The sequence below is a fragment of the Panicum hallii genome, chromosome 8, assembly GCF_002211085.1.
Source record: "Panicum hallii strain FIL2 chromosome 8, PHallii_v3.1, whole genome shotgun sequence".
In the NCBI taxonomy this organism is placed as follows: domain Eukaryota; kingdom Viridiplantae; phylum Streptophyta; class Magnoliopsida; order Poales; family Poaceae; genus Panicum; species Panicum hallii.
In genome coordinates this window covers 30,550,142-30,574,574 of record NC_038049.1, presented here as the reverse complement: position 1 = coordinate 30,574,574, position 24,433 = coordinate 30,550,142, and the positions used below count along the sequence as shown (strand labels likewise).

The window sequence follows — 24,433 nt, the reverse complement described above, 5'->3', positions numbered from 1 at the left end:
TTTGTATCTTTTCTTGAACCTAACCGTGTAGATGATGCATTGAGAGATCCGGATTGGGTGAATGCTATGCATGAAGAATTAAACAATTTCACCCGGAATCAAGTTTGGGATTTAGTTGAGAGGCCTAGAAATTATAATGTCATTGGCACTAAATGGGTTTTTAGAAACAAGCAAAATGAAGATGGGTTGGTTGTGAGAAATAAGGCAAGATTGGTGGCTCAAGGCTTCACTCAAGTCGAAGGTTTGGATTTCGGTGAAACTTTTGCCCCCGTTGCTAGACTAGAAGCTATTAGAATCTTATTAGCTTATGCTTGCTCTCACAACATAAAACTTTTTCAAATGGATATGAAAAGTGCTTTCTTAAATGGCAAAATTAGTGAACTTGTTTTTGTTGAGCAACCTCCCGGTTTTGAAGATCCCAAGAAACCAAATCATGTATATAATCTCTCTAAAGCTCTTTATGGTTTGAAGCAAGCTCCACGAGCTTGGTATGAAAGATTGAGAGATTTTCTTATTTCCAAGGGATTCAAAATTGGTAAGGTTGACACTACCTTGTTCACTAAAACCATTGGTAAGGACTTGTTTGTTTGTCAAATTTATGTTGATGATATTATCTTTGGCTCAACTAACCCAAGTTTTTGTGAGGAATTTGGTGAAATGATGTCTAGGGAATTTGAAATGTCCATGATCGGTGAATTGAGTTTCTTTCTTGGACTTCAAATCAAGCAACTCAAGGAAGGCACCTTTGTGTGTCAATCAAAATATGTAAAGGATATCTTGAAGAAATTTGGTATGGAAAATGCAAAACCAATCAAGACTCCTATGGCTACCAATGGGCATCTCGACCTAGATGAGGGAGGTAACCCGGTTGACCAAAAGCTTTACCGCTCTATGATTGGTAGCTTGCTTTATTTGACCGCATCTAGGCCCGATATGATGTTTAGTGTTTGCATGTGTGCACGATTTCAAGCCGCACCTAGAGAATGTCATTTGACCGCCGTCAAAAGGATTTTGAGATACTTGAAATATACTCCTAATATTGGTTTATGGTATCCTAAGGGCGCTCACTTTGATTTGGTTGGATTCTCGGATTCGGACTATGCGGGGTGCAAGGTTGATAGGAAGAGCACTTCCGGTGGTTGTCAATTTCTTGGAAGATCGCTTGTCTCTTGGTCTTCAAAGAAACAAAATTCCGTGGCTCTCTCAACCGCCGAAGCGGAATATATTTCGGCCGGAAGTTGTTGTGCACAATTGTTATGGATGAAGCAAACTCTTCTTGACTATGGTGTGAAATTTGATGAAATTCTCTTGTTGTGTGATAATGAAAGTGCCGTGAAGATTGCTACTAATCCGGTTCAACATTCAAGAACCAAGCATATTGATATCCGTCATCATTTTCTTAGAGACCATGTGAACAAGGGCGATATCAAGATTGATGGTATTGGCACGGATGATCAATTAGCCGATATATTTACTAAGCCCTTGGATGAATCTCGGTTTTGCAAGTTAAGAAATGAGTTGAACATCATTGACTTCTCAAATGTGGCTTGAAAGCTAGCACATGTGACATATGGTTCTTCCATGTTTTCCTTGTTTCAATTTTCTGAATTTTTGATGGATTTTTGAGCCGTTTATTACTTTTCATGATTTTATTCGATTTATTTTTGAATTCTTGTTGTAACTTGCTCATATGAGAGTTTGGAAGGTTTTCATGCAAGGTTTGAGATTTTTTGATTTTTATATGAGCAATGATCCCATATTGAAGTTGGAATTGTGAAAATTGGCTGTATTCTGAACAGATTGAAATTTGGTTCAGCGGACGGTCCGCGGGTAAGAGGCGGACGGTCCGCCATGTATGAGGTTTGTTCAACAGTGACACTGCAACTTGTTTTGGGCCGCAGAAGTTATGAAGCGGACGGTCCGCTTGTCAGGCGCGGACGGTCCGCCTGTCATGTGAACTGGTCGCCAGAGGGACTACAGCGTTAATTTTGGGGCGCAGTGTTACTAAGCGGACGGTCCGCTTGTAAGGCGCGGACGGTCCGCTTGTAAGATGCGGACGGTCCGCGAGCCATTTGGATTGGTCACCAGACGCTCTGCAGAACTGATGGCAGCAGCAAAAATTGGAAGCGGACGGTCCGCCTGGAAACCGCGGACGGTCCGCCACTTGACCGAAGGATGGGGCCGACCAGGGTTGCCTTATATTGGGCTGTCTCTTTCTCTCCTCTCACCAACCCGAGACATTCTCTCCAAAAGCTCTCTCTCTTTCTCTCTCAAGCACGTGGGGAAGACTTCAAGGTCAAGGATTTTTGGCGTGATTCGCGGACAGTCCGAGCACATCCCCGGACTCTTCTCGTGATTCTTCATCATGTCCTCTCGGTATTTCGATGAATCCCTAACTCTTGTTCTTGGATTTACTCATTGGAAAGAGTTAGGGTTAGTTGCTCCGATCTATTTTTGGGCCATGGATTCTTGCAAATAGTTGGGGCATTTTGTTCCTAGTGATGAGGAGATGGTGTAGTTTTATTTCGGTTGGTGGATTTGAATCCAAACTCAGATTGTGGATGGATCGAATGTTGGGGCGACTGCTGTGTTCATGCACTGAACAGATGAGTCGCGGACGGTCCGCGGTCAGTATGCGGACGGTCCGCGGTCAGTATGCGGACGGTCCGCTTCTACAAGCGGACGGTCCGCCTGTGTACCGCGGACGGTCCGCTGGTGGCAAAATTTTTCAGCAAAGATTCTGAATTGACTTATATGGTTATGGATTGGATTTCTTCCTTTTGTTATTGTTCTTATGGTCAATTCTCAATCTCAGGCCACCTCGGAAAATTCTCAAGGCATTCACCTCAAAAATCAAAAAGGCTGGGACATCAAAGCGGCAACGAGACGGTGATAACTCCGATGATTCGGACTATGATCCTCATCCTAGTGAGATGGCTACAGCATCCTCAGTGGGTGGTGTTGGTGATGAATCTTCAGATGAGGACTTAGAGGATTCTGAAGATGATATTACTGTTTTGATGGGGCTAGATCTTCCTAGCCGACAGTGGACTGCTGAGAGCTATGCAAATGCTAGAGCAGTGAATCAGTTCGCCATGCCTCGTGACACCAACATCCTCTTTTTCAGCACCAAGGTACAACAAGATGCTTACTTCGGTCATCTAGTTAAGAAAACTGTGTTCAAACATCAAACTATTGACCTGGGGTATATGCGATCACATCCTATCATGACTGATCTAGTGGATAGATTTGAGGAAATGGGGTTAGCTAATTTCCTGCAACATAGATGTGATTGGAATGAAACTGTCATACGCCAGTTCTATGCCACTCTAGAAATTGACATGGTAGCTGGTATATTTAGATGGTCCACTGGGAAGAGAACATATTTTGCCACATTTGCTCAGTTTGCTGCAGCTAATCAGTTGGACTATGATTTCATCACTAGTGAGCAAAGCATGAATGTCATCTTAGAAAATCCTCTAGATGAGAATGACTACCCCTTGTATTATGAGCCTGCACATCTTGGTATAGCCAGAACCTTTGGGGGGACTCAGGGTCTGAGGCATCATCCTGCAGTGATCAATAAAATTGCAAGAGTCACATTCATGCCTAAGAGTGGCAACAAGGACAAAGTTAGAGGGCTCTATTGGAATGTGATTTCTCATATCATGAATGGAAATAGGATTGATGTCATTGCTCTCATCATGGATCAGCTGGCAGATTTAAGGCTTAATATGGAAATGAACTTATACTTTGCTCCGTACATCATGTCCATCATCAAGGAAAAGACATCATTTAGAGGTGTTTGTGAGTGCAAGCATACTCCCTTCCGGCCATTCAAGAATGACCATGCTTTTCTTATGAGGCCGTTGACTCCTTTCCCTGGGGATGCTGAAGCACAGGGGCATGGTGGTCATGATGATAGTGACGATGATGCTCACATAGGAGCAGCTGCAGCACAGCATGGCATGCCACCACCGCACTCTCCAGTACAGCAGCAGTGGGCTCCTCCAGCTGGCTATTTTGATCCTTACTTTGCATCTATGCAGGAGAGCCTATCCTCTCAGATTGCTGGGTTGACTAGTCAGATGCAGAATCAGATGGACCTTAACTTCCAGAACATGCAGCAGCAGATGTTCCAGCCCATGATGGCTCAGATGCAGGGGGTTCAGGAGAACTTACACTCAGATATAGCCGCTCTTGATGCGCGCTTTGAGGATTTGCCTTCTTCTGAGCAGTTTGAGCAGCTTGAGCATAGGCAGCAGGATCTAGAGCAGCGCTTTGATACCTTCAGCACAGCTTTCACCAGGTTTTCTGACCACTTCTACTCAGTGTTCCCGGCTCCAGTGCCGCCTCCAGAGTTCTACCCACACCAGCCGTTTTACCCACCACCACCTCCTCCGCCGCCGATGGATTGATCTTTCTGGCAATTGATGCCAAAGGGGGAGAAGGAGCTTTGGAGTGCTTTGATCTAGGGGGAGCTCATGGATTTCTCATGGAACTCATTCGCTTTTCGCTTCCGTTTGCCACTCATATTTTATTTGTGTTGAACTCTATTGCATGGACTTATGTTTTATATCCTGTGTGGATTTGGCTTGTAACTTGTGATGAACTATGTTGTTTTGAACTACTTCTATTTACTTATGTTCATCTTGTGGTTGTGAGGCTATGATAATCAAGCTAAAATTCATATCATATATATCTTGTATCTTGTATGCCTTGATTTCCACTTGTAGGGGAAACTCCGTCAAAATGTTTATATATAGATATGTGTCCTCTTGGTATTCATTCAAATTTATATGCACATATCAAGGGGGAGTTCTCTCTACTCATCGAACTTGGTGAATTTATTCATACAACATTCTGAAATTTTCAAGAGAAATGAGTAAGTTCTTCCAAAGTTAAATTCCAAGTCCACCTTATGCCTAGTGTATAAAGTTGACTTGAACACTTTTATCACTCCAAAACTTAGTATTGTCATCAATTACCAAAAAGGGGGAGATTGAAAGCATCTAGGCCCCTAATTCGAGTTTTGGTAATTAATGACAACGATTTGTGGATTAACAATTCTCTTTGAGATAATGAGTGAAGGTTGATCCATGGATGAATGAGAGTCAATTGTGAACGTGTGGACTCTTGGAGACAATGAGTAAAGCTTGGGCTCAAGGCAAAGGTATAAAATAGGGACTTTTAAATTTTACCGGTCACAAGGTGTTTAGTGGATGAGAAGTGACCGGATTTGTTGGATAGATAGCCGTACTATCAAGAGGGGTCAAGTACTCGTGCTTGATGGGTCCCTAGTGCCATTTTGCTCAAAATGTCTAAGTGCATGCATAAGGGCTAACTACGTTTTGTCGGATTTTGAAAAAGAACAAGTTTGAGTGCTGTCTGCTCAAAAGCGGACGGTCCGCACCATGGGAGCGGACGGTCCGCTACCGTTACTGAAGGATAGTGGGAGTGTCTTGTGGCCGGCGGACGGTCCGGCCACCGGGGGCGGACGGTCCGGCCACCGGGGGCGGACGGTCCGGCCACCTTGGGCGGACGGTCCGCCACTCTAACTCTCTTGGTTCCAGAAGAGGGTGTTCTCTGGTCTGTCTTGTGGCCTGGTCCGCGGACGGTCCGCCTCTGGGGGGCGGACGGTCCGCTGGACTCGCGATATGTTGAACCAGAAACCTTGCAGTCTCTGTCTGTTTTTCTAGAATGAACCGCGGACGGTCCGCTCCTTGCGCGCGGACGGTCCGCTGGCTGATTTAAGGATTGTTCCAGAGACTGCCATGTCTCTGGAGTGGTGGAACTCCTAACCGCGGACGGTCCGCTGGTTATACGGCGGACGGTCCACCAGGGCTGTAACGGCTAGTTCTGACACGCATTTAATGCACGTTGACTCTCTGGCTTATAACGGCGGACGGTCCGGTTTTTGAAACCGGACGGTCCGCGATCTCGCAGAAAAGACTGTAACGGCTAGTTTTTGATGGGATGTCTATATATACCCAATGCCCGGCCTTTGGGTCTCTCTCTTGGCCATTTGGACTGCATTCTTGACTCTCTAGAGCTAAGACATCCCTCTCTCTCACACACTTGCTAAGGATTTGCATTTTTGAGAGTGAGAGTGCTTCCTAGTGCATTGCATTTAGAGTTTGAGCTTTGTGGCACTAGGGAATCTTCAAGCAAGGATCATTGGCTTGTTACTCTTGGGAGTTGCCGCTCCCTAGACGGCTTGGAGAAGGTGATTTCGTGGAGCTTCTTGAAGGAGATTGTTGAGAAGCCCCGATTTCGGTTGTGAGAGGTTTTGTGCTCACCTTGCCGGAGTGGTGAAGAGCAACTCTAGTGAAATCGAGGTGTGGAGCGGTTCCTTGTTTCTAGCCGGCTCAAGATCAAGAGGTTCTTGATAGAGGAGCGGTTAATTCTTGGAATCCACCTCAACGTGGAATAGGGGTGACCGGCAAGTCATCGACACCACGGGATAAATTTGTGTGTCAAGCTTGGTTATCTCTCTTGCTCATTTTTATCTTTGTTTTACTTTGAGCAATTTAATTTATTAGAGCTTGAATTGTATCTTGTCACCCTAGGATGCAAACCATTTAGAGATAATAGTAGCATGACATAGGACTCTCTTGTGTTACTAATTAAATTTTCTCTAGTGTTGTGAGTTTTAGTTTTAAACCGCCTATTCACCCCCCTCTAGTCGGTGTTCTTGATCCTACACCACCGCTAGGAGATAAGGAAAATACATGATCCACAAAAGCTTGTGTGTTGACTATCCACTCTCGCGTAGACATTCCGTTACTTCTCCAACCATCATACATCCAACTTCGATCATCTCCCATTTTCTCAAACTAGCTACTTCATTAACGAAAGTGAGAAATGTTACTTCATTAATGATAGTAAGCAAATAAAAATTATCAAGCATATATTTTCTAAGAAATGTTACTTCATTAATGGTATATATTTTCTAAGAAATGAATCAGAAATCTTATAAGAATCAGAAATTTTCTACGAACAGAATCACAAATATAGGTACAATAAGACCAACCACATTTCTAATAGGATTAACCAAAAGACAACAACAATCAATAGGTTAATACCTGAGCTCGAGCAGGGGAGGGCCGAGAGGAGCGCACCGGCGGCAGCTCGGGCGTGTGGGTGGCGGCGCCGGAGGCTGCGCCCTGGGTTGGCGGTGCGTACAAAGAAAACGGCGGTCAGAATAGGTGCGGGGGCGGTAGCGGCGGCGCGGGGGAGCGGCGGCCCGGGGGAGGCGGCGCGGGGGCGGCGGCGCGCGGGGGAGGTGGTGCAGGGGCTTGGCGGCACGGGGGCTTGGCGGCGCATACAAAGAAAATGTGCGTGGAGCCAGTTCGCTACTTAGGGCAACTGTATTTTTATCGGCTCAAATGAGGCCGATGGAATTACACTTATTTTCGTCGGCCTCAGTTAAGCCAACGAAAATATTACCTTTGTTTCGTCGGCCGCGACCAGGCCGACGAAAATAAGTTTAATTTCGTCGGCTGGATAAGCCGACGAACTAATGTAGTGGTTTTTGTCGGCTTGCCATAGGCCGACGAAAATAAACGTGGTCGACGAAATTGAGCTGTTTTGGTGTAGTGTTCACACAAATATGAGCGTGAATCCCTCGCCGTCCCTTTTACATTATTTTGTTCTGCTGCATTTTTTTCCCATATGTGATCTGTACTTTGGTCCAACTGATGTCAAGTAGCTAGTTCCATGATTTTGAGTTTTTTGGATGGTCACGGTTTTGATGTCCATCTATTTAGTTCGATCAGGGAGCGACTGGTAGCAGTAATAACTAGATCACTCCTATGGGCTGCGTTGTCCAGTTGGTGCCCTTTATATAATCACATCTTCTTAATCCCTCCGTCCTGGAATATAAGGTATATAAGGTATTGAAGGGTTCAAAATTTGTACCTAAATATAAGGTATTGTAGAACTTTTGGATAAGTATTAAAGGAAATCATTTAATTTTCCTTGGGTCTTAGCTGCATAATTACCTTTTCTACTCCTTCCTCCCCTGCTTAATCTTAGGAACAACTTTAATTATGGCTGGTTTAAGAGCTCTCGAAGGGCACATGTGTCTTTTGTTCTCTCCTTTAATTTATCTTAGAATTGCTAGAATGCCTTATATTACAGGACGGGGGAGTACATAGAAAATGAAAATAGAAGTTCAAGCGACATCGCAGAGGTTGGGGAAGAAGGGGCTTAGCTATGAGGATTTTTGGATTCTGGTGGGTCAGAGTAGTGGATATGGGCATGACCCCGTGAGGGCGCAGTGAAGCAGCAAGGAAACCAGCAGATGGCACGTGGTTGGGAGTGGGCATCCTTGCATGGCAAGTTAGGGTAGAGAGGGCAGTGTAGTGGCAGCGAAGAGCGGACCTAAGAGTGGAGATACCACTGACGATAGAGAAAAGGAGACTGGGGAGTGAGCCATCACCCATCGTGCACTGCTACGCAAAGAAGCAGCATTAAGTATGAAGAAATTCAGAGACCATTGGATTTTGATTGAACGGATGATGTTCATTGCCCAAGAGAATGAAGTAGAGAGGAGGGAAACCAGTGTCCGCACTCGATATTCACAGCATGGACACACACATTATTCGCTTCTTTTATTTACTTCTTGTTTGGGTTGAATCCATATGGTGCTAGGCTGCTAGCACCCCCTCCCTCCCTCCCTCGCTGTCTTCCATGGTATAAAATGGTTTAATCCATGGCTTTTTTCCATATTGGAATATGCCAAAATACTATAACTGATAAATTAAAATGTTAGATTGGATGATTCCAATAAAAAGATTCATGAGAAAATTCTTCAAAAGTTTCTGTAAAAACATTTAGAGGAACTTTTCCAGACATTTTATTAAATAAATTTTCTCGCAAGTTTATGGAAAATACTTTTTTAGACTTTTAGAACAAATCATAATGTTTAGAGAAACTTTTGCTGAAAGCTTTCTTAAAAAAAATTATAATTTGAGTTTGCTTGATGAGGAAGAGATGTGTCCGATGGAGGGTTTCGGTATAGTGAATATATGGATTGTATTGAATGGAAAGATAAATAAGGTAAATTACGACTTGTGAATCACTTCATGTGTCCCTTTGCAAAACTACTCTAATATGGTGACTTCTGTCAGTGTGTGTTGCCTATAAATGTGAGCGCCACATTAATTAGTTCTTGAAATTTGAAAAATACATATGCCTCATTAGTTCTCAGAAAATGTGTGTACCATAGTGGCAGTATGCACGTGGCGCGCACCTTCCTACGATTGACATCCTATCTCCTAATGCACTCCAAATCAACTCTTGACCCGTTTGAGTGTTTTGTAAGAACTATGATCTACATGCACCTTTGGTTTGTGGACTAAGAGATCGATGTCGATCGTTATGTTATAGATATCACGATTAATATGTGACCGTATGCTTCGAGTCATATGCATTGCAAGTCTAGTTATCAGTGCTTCAATCTGTAGCACTTGCAATAGATAGAATTATACATGAGCTCTCAATTTTATATTCTTTACTCTATATCTCACCAAATAAACTTTAAACTTTTTATTAAGAAAGCAAATCGTCAGGCCAATCTGCCTAGCTAGTATATGATTATTGTTCATCTTTGTGGTGTTTTTGATACAGCAGAAGCAGCCTATGGCGGAGGGGCAACTGCCACCATTGGAGGATGTGCCGGCAGTGGTGACAGTGGATGAGGAGGAGGAAAGGCCAGAAAAGCTCAATGTGCTACTGAGGACCAATTTCTGGGAGCCATGCATGGAGCATGCAGCTGAGAACAGGGCCGAGAAGTGCATGTTCTGCCTGCACTGCTACAATGTGAGCTGCTCACATTGCACCCACGACATGCTTGGGCACCACCTTCTCAAGATCCGGCGCTATGTTTACCGCTCCGTCGTCCTTGCCAAGGATATGCTGGATCTCAAGATTGATGTGTCAAGGATACAGGTATTGCATATAGGTTATTGCATTAGCATTTTTGTCAAATGAGTATCATATTTTATCCATGACATACTAACCATGCATACGCATGTTTAACACACAGTAGCTCCACATACACACTATGGATGTTGAAGACATATGTAGATAGGAAGCATTCAGGCAGAGGGAGCACTCCAAATTGGGATTCAGCAAGAGCCCCCGCCCTTATCCGCTCATCACGTGGGGGTGAACAAAAATAGGACTGCACGCCCTCTCCCGCCGCCCGCCTAGCTAGCATCACCTGTGACACCCTAGGTGTCAAAATTATAAAACATTAGGAAAGAATGTGTAATGTATGTATTGAATTGAGTGAAATTGAGTGAATGTGTGGAAATAAGGACTTATGTGTAATTTTTCAAAAATATGAGTCCTTTTATGCAAAATATTTGACTTACAAAGGTAACTCTTAAATTTACTAGGGGTCAAAGTGTAAGAGTGTTAGTCATCATTACATTACATAAAACTTGCAATTAAGTCCAAAAATACATGAAATTTACCCTAATAAGGACAAAAACTTTATAAAGTTTGAATTAAGTCTAAGGTTTTAAAATAAAGTTCTATCCTTTGAGTTTTTGAATTCGAACCCTAAATAAAAGTTGTAGGTTTTGAAAAGTTCTACAATTCTTGTTTTGACCATTTTCTCATTTGAGATATAAAATAGTGAGAAAATCTGGTTTTACATCAAGGTCCCTAGAGTTTTTGAAACTTCACATCAGCCCCTGGCGCCCCCCCCCTTCTTCTTCCTATGTCTCCCCCTCTACCGCGCAGCAGGCCGCCGCCGCTCACTGCCGCTACAGCTCTGCCGGCGCCACCTCCTGCCTCTGGCAGCCCCCACACGGCGCCCCTAGGCCGGCCGCCGCCCTAGCCCCTCTCCTCTGGCCTTCTTCCGCGCGCGCCACGCCGCCCCGCCTCTGCCCGAGCACCGCCCGACAGCCACCTCGCCGCCTCCGTGGCTAGCGCCCGCGCATGCCTCCCCCACCCTTCTTTTCTGGTCCACGACCTTCAGTAGCTCCCCCTCCCTCCATTTTGCTCTTTCTTGCATTCTCATTGCACCCCGAGCTTCTGAACGCCGTCGCCGCCCGTGTTCTTCTCCGGCGAACCCCCTGTCCACCGTGGGCAGACCACCACACCCCCTCCCGATCCACGACAGCCCCTCCCATAGCTTCACCTTGACCCTGTCAAGCTCGCCACCCTTCACTCGACTTCTTTGAGTTTCGGTTTGGCCTTCCCGACGCTCGTCGGTGTTCTTCTCCTCCGCCGTCATTACGGTCACCGTTGGTCACCCCTTCTCCGTAGCCATTAGCCTCAATTGAATGTAGCAGTGCATCACCCATGGCTCACCGATGCTCGTGCGCAGGGCCTTCACAAATGTTGATCGCCGGAGCATCGCCATCGCCGTCGACCTCTCCGCCGCCGCCTCGGTCCGCCGTGGGGATCTACCTTTCCGACCACCCCAACCCTCGCCAAGGTGCTCAATTGAACCGCCTTGCTCCCCTCGAGCTTCTCCCCAACCTCTAGACCGCCGCTGGCGAACCCCCTCGCCGGAACACCGCCGCTGTAGTCGAGCTCCATCGCCGCCACCTCGGGTCACCGTCGTTCCACCCCCTCCAGTCGACCCCGACCATCACATCACCCCCAGCAAGGCCCGTTCTAGCCCCCTAATCCTTCCTGGCCGTTTTCCCCTCGCCGCCGGCAACCACCGTCGCCGGAATTTGGCCGGCAAGTCTCGGCTCTTCTTCCCCGACGAGCCAAGGACTCGATTGCAATGATCTAAATCTTTCTGAGGGCCTGGCTGCAAGATTCCAGTCCCTCCCTTCAATTCAAATCAGTGATATTTAGAAATTTGTAAGAATTCATAGGAAATTCAGAAAAATGTCAAACTAGTTTTGTTTGAATTCTTGAAGTAGACTCTACAACTTTTGTGTTATAGCCTTGAGCTGAATGAGTGAATATTTAGAATTAGAATAAATATTAGGAAATAGGTGTGCTAATCAGATCTCTTGATCCATGGCTATGCTGTTGTTGAAATTTGAAACATAGGATGTGTGTCTCATGTATAACTTTATGTAAAATTTGTAGACTCAGAACTGTTCCCTAGCTATGATGTTTAAGTATCTTTGTTTTATATTAATGAAAGCTTTAGGATTTATTCAAGGGTGAATCTGTTAGTGTTTGTAGCTGAAAATTTTACTCTAACTTTCTTTCAACATGTGTAATCCATGATAAAATTTTGAATATAGTAGCATAGAGTAGCTTGAGTTATGAATTTAGGCTTAGATTCAAAGATAATTCATGAATAATAGTTCTACTTTATGAAAAATTTATGAAATTAAATTAGAGTGTTACTTTTGAGTAGTGTAATAGGTTTACAAAATTTCAGCACAAGATCTTGTGTAGAACTTCTGATATAAATAGATCTTAATATCACAATGCTGTTTTTGTTTATTTTATAGCGTAATTGCTATAAGGATAAAAATCTTGATAAAATCACAGTAGCTTAGATTCAGATTAGCCTTTCTCCAGTAAAATTTGTGTCTTTAGGTTTGTAGTAGATCAAACTAGAAAAATAGTTCATGATCTACATGTTGTTTGATTGAATTAATTATTCTGATTGCTATGCTGCATGAAATGTTCTAAAAATTTTGTGATAAGCTTATTTCAATTAAACCTATTCATACTAATTTTTGTAATATTAACAATCACTCCTGACTTAGGGTTTGAATATTGAATCAAAACAAAGATTTTTAATAATAATAACCCTTTTTCTTAAAAAGACCATTAGTCTAATTGATCAAGTAAACTAATAATGTTTAAGGAAATTGGTTAGATAAATTAGGATCTTTTCCAATGCTACTTAATGTAATTAACTTAGTTGCTTAGAGTAACTCAACATGTCATTTACTGCAATTAGGTAATTATGTTTATACTCGATAAATGATTGCCCAGTATAAGAATAGATGATATGTTTGCTAAATAAAATGTTTGTTTGTTAGATTGCAACTTTATCATGAAATAAAATGGAAATGTATACATTTCCTCAACTGTAATGTTTGCATATCATATAGACTCGATAACTCTCGCTGACGGAGATTACCAGCTGATCGCGGAACCAGAAGAAGGAATTTCTGAATCCCCGGGAACGTCACCGGAGATCCAACAGAAGCCCCGAACCCCGGTTTGGAAACTTTTAGTGTTGACATCTCTGACCCCAACCCCACCTGCGAAGGCAAGCCCCGGACATAAACCGCTATTTTTACTACACTGCAATTTATATATTCATGTATATCTACTTGTGCATTTAAGTCTTCAGGAATTGTATTGAAACCTTAGTTGCATATTCCTAGGAACCTATGTATTGAAAACTAGAACCTGAGTCCGACTAGCTGTTAAGCTAATAGGACCGGTAGAAGTCGAGTGATTCCCTGTCACTTGCGAGCTTTATAGGACTTGCAATGTTTACATTCCTGCAACCACTATAAGGATGATGGATGGGGTTGTGATTATGATTCATGACCTTGGTAAAAACCCCGTCTGTGTTAATGAAAATTTAATAAGGTCGCAGTGTGTGGTAGCGGTGGTTAAGCGTTTGAAAGTACTAGCCACATGCCGCGAAATATGGTAAGCGGTGAGCCTAGTGACCGATCGGCCCGAGGAGTGGACATACCCCCCACCACTCGTACTTTGGTTTTTCGCACACACACCAACGTGCGGGAGTACGTTCCGCACAGCGGACAGGAGTACGGTTATGTAGTCGCGCTACAGGCGTACGTCCTGCACATTGGATGTGCGTATGGTCCTACAGTCGCTTATGGTGGCACTGATCCACGAGTCGGAATGAAAGGCAAACGGTTGCTTCGGAATGATCATTGGATGTTCCAAGCGTGTGAGTTAGGTTTACCCTTGCAAGCGTGTGAGTTAGGTTTACCCTCGCGGAGATGGAGACTGCTTAATCCCTTTGCCACATAGAGTAAGAAGAGTAACCTTATGATGATCACAGATGATGTTTGTGTAGAAAATTTCCACCATGCTTGAGTAGTTATAGTTGCTGACTTAGAATGGATAACCAACTAGAATCTAAAAGCTAAAAGTTGAAATTAAGGATCTACTCTTTATTGCTTTTCAGCTGAAACTATACCTAGAACCATTACAAGCCTCCATAGTCTAGCTACGTGGCTAAGTATACCATGAAACGGGCAAGCCTTGGTGAGTATTAGACTACTCAGCCTTGCAATGTGACTTTTCTTTTCAGGTAATCCCCCTGAGGACTCTACTCTACCTATGCCCTGGCCCTATGCTCTTCCTGTTGGTCCGTGGAATGGGATCCGTCCCCGACCAACACAGGTCCCTCCGAGTGATGTTGAGCTTGGGCTTAGCTCAATATCCGTTCCGTGATGTCTGGTAGTGTCGTATTTTATTTTCCGCTGCAGATACTCTAACTTTGAACAGTTTTGTATAAATTCGTACTAGATAGGTCTTGCTACTATATATGTTTGAATACTAATGTAATATTATGCCTGTGATGTCAAATTGCCGGTGATTGTATCTCTGGACTCGCCTTCGTGCGAGGTACCTTGTTTTGATCTTGAATTAGGTGGTTTTATCGGGACTTTACCCGACAGACCATGGGGTTGCACCGTTTGAAGTGCGATTGAGTCCTTACTGCCTTCCGAGAAAGGATCAGCACACTTGAGCCGGTGTAATTCAAGTTGGTTCTGCCACATCACCCTCCAATGCTAGCGAGGACCGCCCTCCTCCAACCCTCTTCACCCCCTCCTCCATCGCCGGACCCCGATGAAATCTGTCAAATTCCACGTATATCACTTTTCATCTCCATAGTTGACCCCGATATGTAATGAAGCCAACCCTGGTGACGTGATCGGCTGGCTTCGCCCATACTTCCCCTTCCCCTCCTCCAAGCTATCCGGCCTCCGTCCGCCCCTCCGCCCACCTCCACCCCTGCAGGAGACCTCCCCCTCGCCGGCAAGGACCGCCCTCCTCCCACCCCCACCCATCCCCTCCCTCCCCATCCTTCTCCTCTCCTTCCCCTCCCTCTCCTCCTACCCCTCTGTATCTTCTTCGTCTTTGGAGAATGCCCTACCCCAACACCACCCACCGATGTCCTCTGCCTCACCTGTTGGTGTTTTACCGCCACGCCCACTGAGGGATACCCCCGAGGTGGTGAGTTTGTAGGTAGGGTGTCACCGAGATCAAAAACTCAAAGGTGCAAGAAACAAAAAATTTAGATAGGTTCGGGCTGCTGAGAGCGTAATAACCTATGTCCTGTGTGTGGTTTGTATTGCCTTAGGTGTTGATCGAGGTGATCTTGTGTGATCCTATTTGGAGGGTGTCCCTACCTGCCATTATATAGTTTGGGGGGACAGGGTTACATGGAAATCCTAGTCAGATACGAGATCAGGGGTCCTACCCGACTACTTTTCGGGTAGTTTCCTTCTGTTCCGACTAGTTCTACTACAGTACGAGTAGTTCTTCTATGTTACGAGAAGTTACAACTTGTGTAGGGTGTGGGCCATGCCCCACCCCTTATCCTGTAAGATGTACGCCATGTGCACAGTCTCGTGGGCTCGGATCTAACAAGCCCCCTAGCTCTTCGTAGTCGAGTACTGCAGGCTTCCGAGTACTTCTGAAGGCGTCTTCGAGTTCTCACGAACTCCATCTTGAAGGTGTCTTCCGAGTACTTCCTTGACTGCATCGAGGTTATGAGGTACTCATGCCCCGAGTAGTTGACAAGTCTTCTTTTATATGGGGTGCGATTGAACTCGCACTCCATATGGAGTAGCCCCTGAGCCTTAGGTTGAATCAAAGAATCAGGCTGAGGGTCAAATTAGTCTTGAATCTTCTGTCCTTATCTTCAAAAAATTTGAAAAATAAGTCAATGATGACACATGTCCCTGTAGCCCCCGAGTCTTGAATCCAAATCCCCAAGGTTTTGATAAAAAGGATCCAAAGAATCATGGCATGCAATATATGATGATAAGAATTTGATGGTTAATATGGGCAAATTGGTTCAAAAATTTGAAAACCGCTTTTTTCGGAATGAATTCCCTGAAAAAATGGTTAAACAAATAGCTTGTCCAAAAAGCACCCTAAATTACCGCTAAAATCCAAACTTGTTCGCTGAGCCAATGCCTAGATAAGTCCTCTGGGTTAAAATTTTGAAAATCTCCCTTATTTCGGAATAAACCCCTGTAATAATGGTTAAACAATTATCATTCCAAGATAAATCCTTAAGGCCTCTTAAATTAGGATCTACCGAGTAATTTTGCAGCGTCCAGCCTTAAAGCGTGAGAGCTTAAATGATCCCCCGAAAGCACCTTAAGTGCCCTGTCGTGCCCAGCCCCCGAGCATGGGAGCTAGAGGAGTGCGTCAAAAAGCACTTGGAATGTCTTGTTTGTAGTTGACACAAGGAATCAAGGTAGCTGACGACGCGTAAAATTAGTCGGAAACTAGTAAACACAGTGTTATGGGACCAAGTGTCCTTCAGTAAATTACACGTAGTACTAGTCAAGAACTAGTAAATGGAGTAGTACTAGAAGTATGAGAGCGACTTCCCTTCAGTAAACTTTACGTAGTACTAGTTGAGAACTAGTAAAATGGAGTAATACTGGAAGTGTGGGAGCGATGCCCCTTCAGTAAAGTCTACATAGTACTAGTGGAGAACTAGTAAACGGAGTAGTATTGGAAGTATGGGACCAATGCCCCTTCAGTAAACTGCATGTATTACTAGTCGAAAACTAGTAAATGGAGTAGTACTGGAAGAATGGGTGTGAGGCCCCTTTAGTAAACTCTACGTAGTACTAGTTGAAAACTAGTAAATAGAATAGTACTGGAAGTATGGGAATGATGCCCCTTCAGTAAACTACATGTAGTAGTAGTCGAGAACTATTAAACGGAGTAGTACTGGAAGTATGGGAACGATACCCCTTCTGTAAACTGCACGTAGTACTAGTCAAGAACTAGTAAATGGAGTAGTACTCGAAGTATAGGATCTGTGGCAGAACCGCCTGAATTATTCCGGCTCAAGTGCGCTAGTCATCGCTATACAGCTGATACTAACTCAATGCACTTCAAACGGAACAACCCATTGGTCTGTTGGGTCTCCGCCCGAAGCAACCACGGTTCAACAGGATCGAAGCAGGTTTACCTTGCACGAAGGCGAGTTTACAATCGCACAATAGCTCACCAACTTTTAATTCATAGAATATTAAACATTATTACAAACCTGTTTCAAACTTAAGTATACTTATACACCATTGTTTAAAGACCACAAGCTATGCAAGCTTGTGTAGAGTCACAGCGGAAGAAAATTCACACGCGACTACACACGTCGCGAAGGTTGACACCAGGTTCAGCCTGAAACATGGTGTCATTCCGGAGGGTCACCGCCAGCCGGGGACGGATCCCACTCCACGGACCAGCCAAACGGAATAGAGATTGGCCATGCTGGACCATCCGTGGGGTTCTCAAAGGTCATACGTGAAAAATAGACTAGCAAGACTGAGTATACTAATACTCAGCAAGACTTAACCGGAATCGGGTATACTTAGCCCATAACTAGACCATGGAGGATTTGAGAGGCTCTGGTTTTCTTTTGCTGAAAAGCAACAAAGAGTATGATCTAACTTCCATGTTTAGCTTTCAAATTCTAGGTTCATTAACAATTCTAGGTAAGCACCTATACTAGACAAGCAAGGTAGAGATTAGCATCCATTAAGATTATTTCAACAAGGGTTACTGTTCTTACTCTATGTGGCAGAAGTAATAAGCAGTCTCAATCTCTGCGAGAAACGGACGATTCTGAATCGAATTTCATAACCTTGCAAGGGTAAACCTAACTCACACGCTTGGAACATCCAATGATCATTCCGAAGCAACCGTTTGCCTTTCATTCCGACTCGTGGATCAGGGCCACCACAAGCGACTGTAGGACCATACGCACATCCAATGTGTAGGACGTACGTCTGTAGCGCGACTACATGACCGTACTCCTGTCCGCTGTGAGGAACGTACTCCTGCACGTCGGTGCATGAGAAAAACCGAATTACCAGTGGTGGGAGGTATGTCCACTCCTCGGGCCGATTGGTTACTAGGCTTACCGCTTACCATATTTCGCGGCATGTGGCTAGTACTTTCAAACGCTTAACCACCACTACCACATACTGCAACCTTATCAACTTTTATCAACACAGACGGGGTAACCCTTCATGTCATGATACTGCACATGACTCCGTCCATCATCCTTATAGTGATTGCAGAATAGTAAACATTCAATTCCTATATCACGCGAGTGACAGGAAATCACTCAACTTCTGCCGGTCCTATTAGCAAAGCATCTATCCGATAAGGACTCAGGCACAATACATAGGTTCCTAGTATTCATGCATCTAGGGTTCCATTTCAACTCCAAAACTTAATGCAAGATATAATATATAAGTATAAAATTGTATAAATGTAGTAATTTAAAATACTGGGTTATGCACCGGGGCTTGCCTTCTTGAGCGGGGCTGGAGTCAGGGATGTCAGAGACTTCCGAACTTTGGTTCAAGGCTTCAGTTAAAGTCTCGACAACGTTTGCAGGATCTTCAGAAATCCTTTGCTCGTCTTCCGGGACTAGCCCGTAGTCTCCATCGTCGAGTGTCGCTGACTCTACGTGATATGCAATAATTTGAATTGAGGTGGTTCTTGAGTTAAGATTTTACTGCACGATAAAGTTGCAATCCAATCAATTGATAAATACAACTTCATAAAATAGGAGGTTTGAATTCAAATTTATTAGGTGTGCTTTAATTCAATATCAAATTACTTGATTTAATAGAATTTGGTTAACAAGTTTGATTTTATATTTTGAAATTCACAAAGGCTCTAGCCTTGAATTTTTGCGGGTAAGCTCTCTTCTAGTTGATGAGCTTACTGTGAATTGTTTATAATTTTCTGAAAACAAACACTAAAGCATTTGAATTTAGTTCAAATGTCAAGTTTAAATTCAAATCTTAGGTAAAACAGTGCTATAAATTCTTGAAACATTTATTATAAACTACTCAGTTACAGATCATTACATGATAAAAAAATCTAAGCATGAAAACCTTAGCAACAGGCTTAATTAAATTTAAACCCTTTCAAGCTTGATTTGCATAAGTTTAAATTAATTCAAGCTAGGGTTCAGTATTATAGATGAATTTTTCACACAAGATCACTTGTATCCTAAAGAAGCTACTCACCAAAATTCACAGGAGATAAAGTTAATATGCAAAAGTTACACTCAAGATACCCTTTTGTTAAACTTCAAAATAACTCTTAAAATATTTGGTTTCAAACTGAACTTCACTAATAAACGTTGTAGAGTTAGATTTTAGGAGTACAACAAAATTGGTTTGGTAATTTTGGATTTTTTTACAATTTCTTATGGATTTTACAAGTTGGCTGATTTGAATTAAAAGGGGGGTACTGATTTCCTACAGATAGGCCCTTGGAAAGTTTTGAATCTTTGCAATTGGGTCCTTGGCTGGGCTACACAGGAAAACCGATCGGTGCCGATCAAATTCCGGCAAGGGAGCTCACCGGCGGTGAGGAGCAAGTGAGGGGAAATGTTCAGGAGCTCACGGCACTCACGGGGGTGGTCGATGTTGGGGAAGAGAGGGACTGTGGCGAAGTATCGACGGCGAATAGAGGTGGGCGGCGGAGCTCCGAGGAACGGCGATGGCGTTCCGATGGCCGGCGGGTAGGAGAGCGGCGGAGAAGTAGCTAGAAAGCTTCCCCAGGATGATGTGGTGTTGATGGGGTGCTTGGCTGGGGCTAGAAGGCAGTGGATCGCCGGAACGACGGCGAGGCCGAGCGCTGGCGGAAGCTCGAGCTCACCGGCGCTTTGGTCTGGGCAATCTAGCACGGGAGAACGAAATTGGGCGGGCTTGTGAGCTTTAGTGGGTCGCGGCGGTGCTCTAGGAGCACTGGATCAGGGATGGGAGGCAGCGGCGGCGGCTGTCGACGGCGAGCAGGAGTTCACGAGGAGCTCCAGGATGTGCTCGGGGTCCAGAAGAAGGCACGGTCGTGCGGGAGCAGCTGCTGGCAACCAGCGGGGTGCGTGGCGGCTCGAGCGGCGGCAGCGCGACGTGGAGGAGTGAGGATAGGGCCAGCGCGAGGTGGGGAACGGCGGCGCGGGCACTGGGGAGGCACGTGGCACAGAGGAGAGCGGCGCGGGGCAGCAGGTGCGCGGCACATGGCCGGCGATGGCGGCAGAGTTCACGGGCGCGAGCAGAGCAGAGGAGCGGGACTAGAGGTAGACGAAGGGGGACTGATCTGCTATTTTCCAAAAGTGCAGGGACTCCACTGTAAAGCAAGGTTAACTTTCAAACCATAGCTCAAATGAAAATGTGCCTAAAAGCAAAAGTGTAGAGTTCAACAAGATCTACAACTTTACTTTAAGGTTCAGTTGCAAAAGAGCTAAGGGTTTGAAACTAACATAAAACTTAGCAAAGTTTTAAACTTTAAAGAAATCCTATTTAAAATCTACACTACACTTGCATCCTATGGGTAGTTTCACCTCTATTTGCAGTTTAAATGTAAGTTCTTGACTTTTACAAAACAACCTTCATATGTTTTGATTTTTACCTCCCATTCTCACCCATTTAACACTAAAGGGCCTAATTTTTTTATAATTATAAAAATAGCCTTTTGCCTTTGCATTAAAATTTTAACACACATACACAAAATGAAACATACACACTTTATACTAGAAACTAGTGTGTTTAATCCTAAGTACCTGAATGTCACAGCCTTCCCCCCTAAAAAGAATCTCGTTCTGAGATTCTGGAACAGGATGGAATTGGACGATCAGATTTGGGAGTTGGTTTGAAGGAAGTCTGGGAAGTTTCGTTGAAGATAGGATTCGGTTTCCTAGGTCGCTTCTTCTTCTGTGTGATGATCCCACTGAATTTTGAACATCTTGATGGTCTCTCTCCTAGTACTTCTTTCTTTGGTGTCGAGCATTCTGATCGGATGTTCGGTATAGGTTAGATCAGATTCGATCTCGATGGCTTAGGAATCTATGATCTCGGTAGGAATTTTGACACATTTCCTGAGTTGAGACACATGGAAGATATCATGAACGGCCATTAGTTGAGGAGGAAGTTGAAGACGATAAGCTACGGGTCCACAAACTTCGGTAATCTCAAAGGGTCCGATGTATCGAGGAGCTAGCTTCCCTTTTATGCCAAACCGTTGAACACTTCGAGTAGGAGATACTTGAAGATATACGAAGTCTCCAATCTGGAACTGTAATGGTCTCCTTCGTATGTCAGCATAGCTTTTCTATCAAGATTGGGCTATTTTTAGGTTATTCTAAATAGTCTTCACCTTTTCCTCTGCTTCAGTGACAAGGTCGGGTCCAAAGATTTTACGCTCGCCGGTTTGTGACCAACTTAATGGAGTTCGGCAACAGCGACCGTATAATGCTTCGAACGGGGCCATCTTGAGACTTGTCTGATAACTGTTGTTGTAGGAAAATTCTGCCAGTGATAAGCATTTATCCCAATTCTTGTCATACTGAAGTACGCAGGCTCTGAGCATGTCTGCCAGAATCTGATTTATCCTTTCCATTTGTCCGTCTGTCTGAGGATGATATGCGGAGCTTCAGATTAATTTAGTTCCAAGAGCATGTTGAAGTTGCTCCCAGAACCGAGCAATGAACTGAGCTCCACGATCAGAAATGATCATCTTAGGTACTCCATGGAGATGAATGATTTGATCTAAATAGATCTCGGCATACTTTTTGGCATTATACGTAGTATGCACTGGAAGAAAATGGGCGGTTTTGGTTAATCGATCAACGATTAACCAAATAGAGTCATGCCTCAGAGAGGTGTTAGGTAAGCCAACGATAAAATCTATGCTGATATCCTCCCACTTCCAGGAGGGAATGGGTAGAGGTTGAAGAATACCAGCAGTTTTTAAATGACTGGCCTTAACTCTTTGACAAATATCACACTCCGAGACATACTTGGCGATTTCTCGCTTCATACGGGTCCACCAAAAGTTCTGTTTCAGATCTTGGTACATCTTGGTACTGCCAGGGTGCATAGAGAATTTGGACAGATGAGCTTCATCCAATATCTGCTTACGAAGCTTATGGTCCTTGGGTACAATGATACGCTCGTTGAACCATAGAACTCCTTCACGATTTACTTGAAAGCACTTATACTTTCCTTCTCCTTGTTCTAACTTTTGCTTGATGATTCTGACCCCTTTGTTATGCTGTTGTGCCAGAACAATGTTATCCTAAATTGTAGCTTCAATTGAGAGATGGTTCAAGCTACCTTGAGGAATGATTTCAAGATTAAGCTTCCTTATCTCCCAACAAAGCGTCTCTTTGAAAGCCTCAACAGATAAGCAAGAGCAATGTGCCTTGCGGCTAAGTGCATTCGCAACGAAGTTGGCCTTGCCTGGATGGTAGTGTACTTCTAGATCATAATCCTTTATGAGTTCTAGCCAACGCCTCTGCCTCATATTTAGATCTGCTTGCGTGAAAATGTACTTGAGGCTTTTATGGTTAGTATAGATATGGCACTTTGTACCCATCAGATGATGTCTCCAGATCTTAAGTGCATGGATGACAGCTGCGAGTTCAAGGTCATGAGTAGGATAATTCTGTTCATGAGTCCTAAGGGCTCGCAATGCATAAGCAATCACTAGATTGTCCTGCATAAGCACACAACCAAGTCCGATTCCCGAAGCATCACAATAGATGTCGAAAGGTTTGGAAACATCAGGTTGAGCCAGAACTGGGGCAGTAGTGAGATGTGCTCTAAGGGTGTGGAATGCATCCTCACATTTTTGATCCCAGGAGAATTTAACTCCTTTCTTTAGCAGTTCAGTCATAGGTTTGGCTATTCTTGAAAAGTCAGGAATGAAACACGATAATAGCCAGCTTGACCAAGAAAACTGCGGATCTGATGGACTGATGTAGGAGGTTTCCAATCTAATACTTCTTATAATTTACTGGGATCAACGGATATACCATCACTGGAGATAGTGTGACCCAGAAATTTAACAGTATCCAGCCAAAACTCGCATTTGGAGAATTTGGCGTACAAGTGGTGGTCTCTCAATCTTTGAAGAACAACATGAAGATGTTTTGCATGATCTTCCGGATTTTTAGAGTAGATCAGGATGTCATCAATAAAGACCACTATGAATTTATCAAGTTCTTGCATGAATACAGAGTTCATGAGATACATGAAATATGCTGGAGCATTGGTAAGACCAAACGACATGACCAGATATTCATAATGTCCATATCTGGTGGAAAATGCTGTTTTTGGAATGTTATTCAGTCTGATCTTGATTTGATGATATCCAGAGCGTAGGTCAATCTTAGAGAATACCTTGGCTTCGGCTAACTGTCAAATAGAATGTCAATGCGGGGTAGAGGATACTTGTTTCTGATGGTTACCGCATTGAGGGGACGATAATCTACACATAGCCTTAAGCTATTATCCTTTTTCTCCACGAATAGGGCTGGACAACCCCATGGTAAAGCACTTGGACAAATGAAACCCTTGTCAAGGAGGTCCTGGAGTTGAATTTTTAACTCGGGCAGCTTATTGGGTGGCATACGATAGGGCCTCTTAGAGATGGGGGCTGTGCCAGGTTGTAGTTCTATGATAAACTCAATATCTCGATCCGAGGGCATTCCAGGTAAATCATCTGGAAAAACATCTGGGTATTCGCAAACAATAGGGATGTCCTTTAACTTGATCCCTTCTACAGCATAGGCACAAGAGTTATTGCACTCCCGTTGTGGAAGATAGAGAATAGTAGGTTCATGTTTGGGTGAATCTATCTCCACGGCTCGGGAAGAGATATCTAATGACACTCGGTGCTTAGTCATCCGATCCATACCTAGGAGAACATCCATTCCTTCTAGGTCCAATAATAGTAAATCTATTTTGATCAAATTACTACCCAACTGAATTGGCACCTTTCTATAGATTTGATTTGATGCAATTTTACTGCCAGGAGTCGCCATCATATAGGCTCCTTTAGTAGGATAAATATCCAGGCCTACTTTTGCCCCACACTTTGAACTGATAAAACTATGGATTGCACCAGAATCAAAAAGTATAATCACAGGTTGATGGTTTATAGAGAAAGTACCCATCATCATTGGCGCACCATCGGGAAGTTCGGAGAGAGTTGTGAAGTTCACCCTCCCCTGGCTGACTTGTACCATCTGCTTCTTCCTCTTGCCCTTGTTGTTCGGGTTGGATGTTTGCCCTTGGAAAGATCTTCTGGGTTGGGGGCAATCCTTAATGAAATAGGACGGGCTGCCGCAATTGAAACAAAGTTGGTTGTTGTTTACTTGATTGGATGGCAGAAAGCTCGGCCGCGGGCCTTGCTGCTGTTGCTGTTGGGGTTGTGGTGTCGGTGGCCGATT

The 24,433-nt window shown here is 44.0% G+C and overlaps 1 pseudogene; it reads left to right on the top strand.

The window, feature by feature from the left end:
* The first annotated feature begins 9,645 nt into the window (after nucleotides 1-9,645).
* Nucleotides 9,646-24,433, top strand: part of LOC112903722 — a 61,548-nt pseudogene continuing 46,760 nt past the window's right edge.